The sequence below is a fragment of the Penaeus monodon genome, chromosome 1 (assembly GCF_015228065.2).
Source record: "Penaeus monodon isolate SGIC_2016 chromosome 1, NSTDA_Pmon_1, whole genome shotgun sequence".
Classification (NCBI taxonomy): Eukaryota; Metazoa; Arthropoda; class Malacostraca; order Decapoda; family Penaeidae; genus Penaeus; species Penaeus monodon.
In genome coordinates this window covers 37,408,045-37,418,044 of record NC_051386.1, presented here as the reverse complement: position 1 = coordinate 37,418,044, position 10,000 = coordinate 37,408,045, and positions in this window count along the sequence as shown.

Genomic DNA, 10,000 nt, shown 5'->3' with positions numbered 1-10,000 from the left:
TCACAGCAAAACTAAAGTATCGTAAGAAAGTAACAAAAAACGTTCATAGTGAAGTGTACGTGGTTGTTTGTAAAATCTATAGTTCTCCAGCGGTAGATATTACCATCTATAAGAATTAACATATTGTCTTTCCACTTCTTTTAATTCACTTCAACTCTTCTCCCTCCGTATCCATTACATTTCCTTGTTAATCCCGGGTTTCTTATTATCTCGCTCTCTCCCTCTTTTCCTCTCTCTCTCTCTCTCTCTCTCTCTATCTATCTATCTATCTATCTATCTATCTATCTATTTATCTGTCTGTCTATCTATCCATCCATTCATCCAGCTATTTGTTTGTATATCTATTCCTGCCCCTTAATGTTCCCTTCTTTCCTTTTCCCACCTTAAACCTGTCCTCTTTATCTTTACCGCTTTCCCTCTTCCCTTCTCATTTAAGCTTCTCTCTTACACTTTCCCTCTTTCTCTCTCCCCTTTCCCTCATTTCCCCTCTTTCTCTCTTAATCCTCCCTTCTTTCTTCCTCCCCTTTCCCTCATTTCACCCTGTCTTTTAATTTTCTCCCTTCTCTCTTTATCATCAACTCTTTCTTCTCCTCTTCCTCTTCATCTGTCTTAATCTATTCCTCTTCTTCTTATCTTTCCTTCTCTTTCCCCTATTCACCTTGTCTTTTAAATCTCTCTCCCTCCCCTGACATCCCCTTTCCGATCTCGTTCGACAGATTCTTTCAATTTTACGGCGTATTATAATTCCTTCACGTCCTCCTACTTACCATTTACTTTTCTTATGCCTAGGATAGTTTTTGCTGCTTCCGGCTTCCTAACGGCTGCTCCTTTCAGCCTTTCTCCCATCTAATTCTCTCCTCTTTCATTTGCTTCACTCCTCCCTCCCATTCGACTCACACTTTTCTGATTCTCGTACTTTTACATTTCTCCATCAACTTTTTTTTTCTCTAGCTTCGTTTTTAAATCTCTCTCTTTCTCCCTAACTCGAAAGCTCTCAAACTCACTCTCTCTCTCTCAAACAACATATTTTGGGTAAATGGTTGGCATCCACCACTTTCGACTAGTGTCTTATCTCTTTGGGGAGTGTTTGTTGTGAGTGTGAGTGCCCACAGGTATGGCTAGGTGCTGGAATTAAAATGGAAAACAACGGGGGAGCCGGGAGGCTAAGGACTGGGCAGTCCTTGTGTTGCTGCTGCTGTTGTCGTGGCCGTCTGGAGGATAGAGGAACGCTGATCTCGGTTCGTTCGTCGTTCGTTTGAGATTTGCGAAGGTCTGGCTTCGCCCCGGCCTTCATACATATTGCCCGGCCTTTGTCAGCTATTTATGGCTGTCTCGTTTTATTCTCTGACACTCTATGCTTACTGTGGTGGCGGGATTGCCAGCAGACGCTCCTGCCGCCATGATGTAAGCATGCGGCGTGATGTCTTTACCAGTCCGGCGGCTGTTGTGGGCGGACCCTGTCTCAGAAATTGTGTGTGCTCACAATTCTGTAAGTAATGTACCAAAGTGGCGTTCGGCTCGCCACAGTGCATGCAACACCTGTCTGCATAGTCAATTGTCTCTATGATCTGTCATGTACAATCTGATTCGGTGAAGAATGACTTCGGTACCTCTATTGATTGCTTCAGAGAGTGTATGTGGCTCATAGCCTGTGGCGTCTGACTACCATCTGGCCGAGGGGGAGGATCTCGTTTTCTCTCTGTGAAGCTGCAGGAGGAAGGCAAGAGCTGTGGTATTATACCTCTGCCTTAAGATTTTTCGGCTCGGTTTTATGATCAGGGGATTTGGAGTAATACCCCTGCCAATGTCAGCTAGTCTGTCAGCAAGCTCATTCCCTCTGTGGTTAGGGACCCAGTTTATGATTATTCTATCCTGAGCAAGAATCCTCTGTGCTATTTTGAGGACAGTGGTCAGGAGGTAGATGTTGTCTTTGGGCGAGTTTTGCTGTAGACAGATAATGGCTGCCCTGGAGTCTGTATGTATGGTCACATGGCCTTCCCCCAGGGACGCGTGGGCTAGGGCTCCCATGATCGCAATTGCCTCTGCCTGTGGCGAGGAGGCATTGTCTGTTACCATTATGGATTGTGTGGCATCCCTTGCTGCAAAGCCAGTGCCTGCAGTGTGGTTTAAGGGATCGATTGATCCATCCGTGAAGTAGGTTCTACTACACGGAGAAGTGATGGCTGAAATGACCCTCTCAGCTTCTGCCTTTAAACTAGGTATGTTGTATTAATACTTTCTCCTTGGCAAGCTCATACCAGAGAAATCGCTCAAGGTTTGTGCCCACGGCAGAGCTTCAATAAAGTCGGCATGGGGGGAGTTCATGTCCTTGGCAAGTAGTTGTTCTTTGAGCTGACAGCGTATCAACACCCTGGGTGTGTCAGACAGCCAGGAGTTGTTTGCAAAGAGATGTTTTTTTTTTTTTTTTTTTTTTCTCATGTTTATGTTCCTGGGAGTTTGGATGACCTTTGAAAGGCACTGTGCTGCCATTAGTTCAATTCTTGATTCCAGAGGGAGAAGGTTTGCCCCCATGAGGAGCTTGAGGGCCTTCGTCCTCCTTGGGGCACCCAGAATGATCCTGGCAGCTTCATTTTGAACTGTCACCAATTTTTCTCAATCTTGATTTACTGATTGATTATTTAAAATTATCTGCTGCGTCAACAGCTAAGGTCATTAGCAGCGAGTATTAAAACTTTAAAAATCTATCAATAAATATCTTACAAATAACAACAAATATATTTAAAATCAAAGCATAAATATTATGTGTATAAAATTATTGCATAAACATTATGCATAATCAAATTTTATTGAAAATATTAGTCTCCCTAAGGAAACTAATAAGACACTCTTTGTCACAATCCCCTCCCCCCAATACATTTTTCAGTGTATATGGGAGTGACAAGTACATACGTCTTTGGTCTGAGAATGTTGCACATCTCTGTACTACATATACGATCGTTAATGGCCCTTGGCATCCCTCACAAAGTGCTTGACTTTTAGCCATCATCGGCCCATGAGTCAGTCTTGTGTGCCCGATTCTTAGTCTTGTTAATGCAACTTCCACTTTTCGGTTGGGATGGATGCTAGTCACCCAACTGCCAAGGTCATCTCTAATCTCTCTCAGTTTGTTTCTGGAGGTATGCTTCCATTGTTCCTTCCATTTTTATCCCGAAGACAACTCCTGATGCTGGATTTCAGGTCGGTGTGTGGGAGAGGAAAACGAGCCTCACAAGGCTGAGCAGCAGCTGCTTTGGCGTTCTGATCAGCTTGCTCATTCCCACTGATACCAACATGCGCTGGCACCCAAAACAGAGTTATCTTTTTACGTTTTGACATCAGTGCAAGCTAATCTTGAACCTCCCTCACTACTGAGTGTGATGAGTTTAAGCTCTTGATTGCTTGCAAGGAACTACGAGAGTCACAACATATCACAAGAGAATGGTCCGTAAGATCTCTAGTCATCTTAACTGGTGCAAGGAGTTACAGAGAGTGCAGTGAGTTACAGAGAAAGACTGCCAGATGCAGTCTTTCTTCTGCGCACTGCTGCAAAGCCCACACCATTTTCAGATTTCGAACCATATGTGTATATATTGCATCTGATTCTTGGTACTTAGAAAAGTGCTGAAGAAATCTCTCTCTGACTTCTGCTTTGGATCTCTCCCCTTTCTCTATTCCTACCAAATCCAGCTCGACTTGATTAATCCAAGGGGGGAATTCCAACAGCCAGAACCTTAGTGAGACTTAAATTAAGATCTTCCACAAGATTCCTCATTCTCCTACCATAGGATTGGCTATCCTCAAGGGGGTTGACAACCAATCTGGATGTAGGAGATCCCGGAATCCTTTGTAGCCTTGTGTAGTAAATCAGGTTCATGTAATCCCGGTGTAATGAAAGAGGTGGTTCTCCACTCTCAGCATACAGGGACTCCACAGGTGAAGACCTGAAAGCCCTAGTACAGATTCTGAGAGCTTCATTATGAACTGAGTCCAACATCCGGAGAACAGTGGGTGTTGCAGATGAATAAGCCTCACATCCATAATCAAGCTTACTACGAATAAGCACTTGGTAAAGCAGAAGATAGACGTGAAAGAACCCTCAAAATACAAAGCACTTTTGTAGCCTTCACTTTTAACTGTTTGATGTGAGGCACCCATGTAAGCCTTGAGTCAAAATGTAAACCTTCAAAAATTTGTATTTCACCTCTTGGACAAATTGCAGTGGGTTTGCTCCTAATTAATTGTGGAAATATATAGCCATGATCTTACATGGGAAAAATTTGAACCCATGATATGTTGCCCACTGTACAGCCTGATTTAGTGCAGCCTGCATGTGTCCTTGCACATCCTGTAAGTTTCCTCCTGAGCAATACAGTGTAAAGTCATCTACATACAGATTACATGAGACAGCACTTGGAACAACCTTTACAATGTCATTTATAGCAATGGCAAACAGGGTCACACATAAGACACTCCCCTGTGGAACCCCTTCCAGCTGATCTTCCAGGTTGAAGAAACTGTTTCCCACTCGAACTTTAAACTTCCTGTTAGCAAGGAAGCTTTGTATGAAGGTAGGTAATGCTCCTCCTAAACCAATGTCATACAGCTTCAAGATTGATTGATTGATTATTTAAAATTATCTGCCGCGTCATTAGCTAAGGTCATTAGCGGGAATGCCTTGTTAAATAGAAATATTAAAATGTTTAAAACTTTAAAAATCTATCAATAAATATCTTACAAATAACAATAAACAAATTAAAAATCAAAGCATAAATATTATGCTCTAAGTATATAAAATATTGCATAAACATTATGCATAATTAAATTTTATTGAAAATATTAGTCTCCCTAAGGAAACTAATAAGACCCTCTATGTCTCAATCCTCCCCCAATACATTTATCAGTGTATATGGGGGAGACAAGTACATACGTCTTTGGTCTGAGAATGTTGCGCATCTTTCCACTACATGTGCGATCGTTAAGGGCTCTTGGCATCCCTCACAAAGTGCTTGACTTTTAGCCATCATCGGCCCATGAGTCAGTCTTGTGTGCCCGATTCTTAGTCTTGTTACTGTCTAGTTCTGCCAAGGTCATCTCTAATCTCTCGCAGTTTGTTTCTGGAGGTACGCCTCCATTGTTCCTTCCATTTATTGCAAGGACAATTCCTTATGATGGGTTTCAGGTCGGTGTGTGGGAGAGGAAAACGAGCCTCACAAGGCTGAGCAGCAGCTGCCTTGGCCCTCTGATCAGCTCGCTCATTCCCACTGATACCAACATGCGCTGGCACCCAACACAGAGTTATCTTTTTATGTGTTGACATCAGTGCACGCGAATCTTGTACCTCCCTTACTACTGGATGTGATGAGTTTAAGCTCTTGATTGCTTGCAAGGCACTACGAGAGTCACAATATATCACAATAGAATGGTTCGTAAGATCTCTAGTCATCTTAACTGCTGCAAGGATGGCATGTAACTCTGCAGTAAAGATCGAGGCTGCCAGAGAAAGACTGCTGCTCACTGCTGCAAAGCCCACACCATTTTCAGATTTCGAACCATCTGTATATATTGCATCTGATCCTTGGTACTTAGAAATATGCTGAAGAAATTTCTCTCTGACTTCTGCTTCAGATCTCTCCCCTTTCCCAATTCCGAACAAATCAAGCTCGACTTGATTAGTCCAAGGGGGGAATTGGGGAATTCCAAAAGCCAGAACCTTAGTGAGACTCAAATTAAGATCTTCCACAAGATTCCTCATTCTCCTACCATAGGATCGGCTATCCTCAAGGAGGTTGAAAACTAATCTGGATGTAGGAGATCCCGGAATCCTTTGTAGTCTCGTGTAGTAAATCAGGTTCATGTAGTCCCGGTGTAATGAAAGAGGTGGTTCTTCACTCTCAGCATACAGGGATTCCACAGGTGAAGACCTGAAAGCCCCAGTACAGATTCTGAGAGCTTCATTATGAACCGAGTCCAATATCTGGAGAACAGTGGGAGTTGCAGAAGAATACACCTCACAGCCATAATCAAGCTTACTACGAATAAGCGCTCGGTAAAGCCGCAGAAGCGTTGTGCGGTCTGCACCCCAAGATAGATGTGAAAGAACCCACAAAATACTAAGTGCTTTTGTAGCCTTCACTTTTAACTGTTTGATGTGAGGCACCCATGTAAGTCTTGAGTCAAAAATTAGACCCAAGTACTTCAACTCTTGGACAAATTGCAGTGGGTTTGCTCCTAAATAGAGGGAAGGGTGGAATTTTCCTCGTTTGTGGAAATGTATAGCCTGCATGTGTCCTTGCACATCCTGTAAGCTTCCTCCTGAGCAGTACAGGGTAAAGTCATCCACATACAGATTACATGAAACAGAACTTGGAACAACTTTTACAATATCATTTATAGCAATGGCAAACAGGGTCACACTTAAGACACTCCCTTGTGGGACCCCTTCCAGCTGGTCTTCCAGGTTAGAGAAACTGTTTCCCACTTGAACTCTAAATTTCCTGTTAGCAAGGAAGCTTTGTATGAAGGTAGGTAATGCTCCTCTTAAATCAGTGTCATACAGCTTCATGAGTATGCCATGCTTCCAAGTCGTATCATAAGCCTTTTCAAGGTCAAAGAAGACTGCTAACATGTGATGTCGCTGTATAGCAGTTTCCATCCTTACAAGTGCACCTGTGGTCGATCTCAGTTTTCTAAAGCCATATTGATATGGGGTCAACACATTTTCTTTTTCTAGCAGCCATGTCAACCTGAATTTTACCATTTTCTCCATCAGCTTGCAGATGCAGCTGGTGAGAGAAATTGGTCTGTAATTTCCTGGTGTGGAAGCATCTTTGCCAGGTTTAGGAACAGGAATGATTATAGCCTCTTTCCATGTGGATGGCACTGTACCCTCCCTATAGATCCTATTGAATAGGTCCAACAGGAACTTCTGGGAGCTCTCCGGTAAGTGAGATATCATTTGATATGGAATATCGTCACTTCCTGGGGCAGTCTTACGGCAGAGCTGCAAAGCAGAGTCCACCTCCTAGCACAAAAATGGCAAGTTGTATGGAAGTTCTGCTGCAGTCCTACTGAAGAACGACACTGGGTGTTGTTCCTGTTTAGCCTAAAGAGTGGAGAATCAGGCAGTGTAAGATGCTCCAGAAGAGATCTCAGCCATGGATTTAGCTAGCTCATTAGCAACATCTTTTTTGTCTGTGATGATTATGCCATCTACAGAGCAGGTTGTGATATGGATGTGCTCTTTCCAGGAATCTTATGCACCTTGTCCCATACCCATGCTAAGGGGGTCCCAGAGTTAATTGAGGAGACATACTGTCTCCATGATGTCTGTCTGGCCTCCTTTAGCACTCGCCTGGCCTTGGCTCGGGTCTTTTTGTAATGGATCAAGGTTACATCGCTGGGGCATCGTTTCAACTGCCTTAATGCAGCTTTCCTTGCTCTGACAGTTTGTTAGCATTCATCAGACAACCATGGTACCGGAGGTCAACGGTAATGCCCGCTACTTTTGGGAATGGATGCTTCTGCTGCAAGGTGAATTCGCAATGTGAAGTGATTAGCAGCATCTTGAACACACTGGAAATCATTTAAATATCCTTCAAATACTGCAGTTGATCAAAAAAGATTCCAGTCCGCATGTTCAAGTCGCCATCTCTGCACTCCATTGGCTGGAATACCATTCACCTCCTGCAAAAGTATTGGAAAGTGGTCGCTTCCATGTAAGTCTTCCACGACCTGCCAAGTGAAATTCGTCTGTGAATCAGGTGAGCCAGTTTGAATTTGGAAATGTGTGGGTGTCACTATTCAGTAAAACTGCATCTACTCTTAAGAACAAGGACTCCAAGCCCCTTCCTCAAGGGTTGCACAAAGTGTCTTCCCAGAGGTGATGCCGACCATTGAAATCTCCCAAGAGTAGAAATGGAAGTGGCAACTGCCCAAGTACATCTTCGAAATCATCTATGTTGAGATTATGCGGAGAAAGATAGATGGATGCAACAGTGTAAGGTTGTGCCAAGCCTATTCTCACAGCCTTCACCTGCAGTGTTGTCTGCAGGTGAATGAGCTCCATTATCAAAAGTCCCATAATGGGCTTGAATTTGGAATCCTCTCAAGGAAATCGTATGATTTTCCCTGGTCATAATCTCTTGTAAGCATACACAAACTGGGTTACATGAAGCTATTAGATGTTGTAGTTCTTCCCATTTTGCATAAATTCCCTGACAGTTCCATTAGATTAGGGTATCCAGTTCTCCAAACTATTTCTTCATAAGGTGTTTGGCAGCACTTGTGGTCAAGCTGTGCCCCACACGTTTAAGCTGTCCCTTTCCAGGATCTTGGGAGAATCTTTTGAGGGGTTGTTTACCCGTGGAACTAGTTTCCACAGGCTTCCTTTTGACAGGCTCAGGATTTCTTTGCCTGGGCAAAGGACGGATCTGAGCCTTTGCCTCAGGGGCATTCAGCCTATCAGCGGAGGCCCTGTGGATGTGGTGGCAGCTGGAGCTGTCATCATTTAGGCCTCTGGAGCCTTGCCCGATGGCTCTAAAGACCTTACTTTGGGAGGAGGAGTCTCCTCAATAGACCCCTCACTCCTACTCCATTTCTGGTAGAATTCACCAGAGGCAGTTTCAGCAATTGGGGACTGAAGTTTAAAGGAAGTGGCAGAGTGTGTGGTGTAAGAAGCACCGGAGGGCAAGGGTTGGTGGGAAGGAGGATGGGCTAGAACCAAAGCAAAGGATTTACCTGGCTGTGCAAACAGCACACGGGCACGTCGCTTTGCCACCAGAAAACTAACTTTCTCCTTACTCCTTAATACCAATACTTCTTTTTGAAACCTTTTATGTTGCTTTGAAGAAGCTTCATGCGCTTCTTTGCAGTGGTAACAGCATATTGGGCCTGGACAGCTGTAATCTCCTTGATGACCTGTTGTACCACACTTTACGCATACTCTTGGTTGTCCATTTTCCTTAAAACGGCAAGAGGGGGTTCCATGCCCATAATCCTGGCAGTGGAAGCACTGCATAGTTTTAGGCACATATGGCTTTACCTTGAGGTGGTACTATTCCAACTTCACTGATTCTGGAAGGACTAATGTTTTAAAAGTTAGAAGGAGAGCTGGTGTTGACTGTTCCAAATCATCAACTTTTTTCTTAAAATGTTATTAAAACTTTTCTTCTAACAGTTTCTCCTCAGAATACCTCATCAGGTCTCAGGAAAAGACTCAAACTCAAACTGGGACATTCTCTAATATAGACCTGTCAATTGGTTCACCAGATTCATAGTTGAATTTCACTTGGCAGGTCCATACAACTTGCCATTTTTGCACAAGGAGATGGACTCTGCTTTGCAGCTCTGCCATAAGACTGCCCCAGGAAGTGACGATATTCTGCACCAAATGATATCTCACTTACCGGAGAGCTCCCAGAAGTTCCTGTTGGACCTGTTCAATAGGATCTATAGGGAGGGTACAGTGCCATCCACATGGAAAGAGGCTATAATCATTCCTGTCCCTAAACCTGGCAAAGATGCTCCTACACCAGGAAATTACAGACCAATTTCTCTCACCAACTGCATCTGCAAGCTGATGAAGAAAATGGCAAATTTCAGGTTGACATGGCTGCTAGAATAGGAAAATGTGCTGACGCCATATCAATATGGCTTTAGAAAATTGAGATCGACCACAGATGCACTTGTAAGGATGGAAACTGCTATACAGAATTCCTTCGCACAGCAACGTCACATGTTAGCAGTCTTCTTTGACCTAGAAAAGGCTTACGATACCACTTGGAAGCATGGCATACTCTTGAAGCTGTATGACAATGGTTTAAGAGGAGCATTACCTACTTTCATACAAAGCTTGCTTGCTAACAGGAAGTTTAGAGTTCAAGTTTCTCTAACCTGAAAGATCATCTGGAAGGGGTCCCACAAGAGAGGGTCTTAAGTGTGACCCTGTACTGCTCAGGAGGAATCTTACAGGATGTGCAAGGACACATGCAGGCTGCAATAA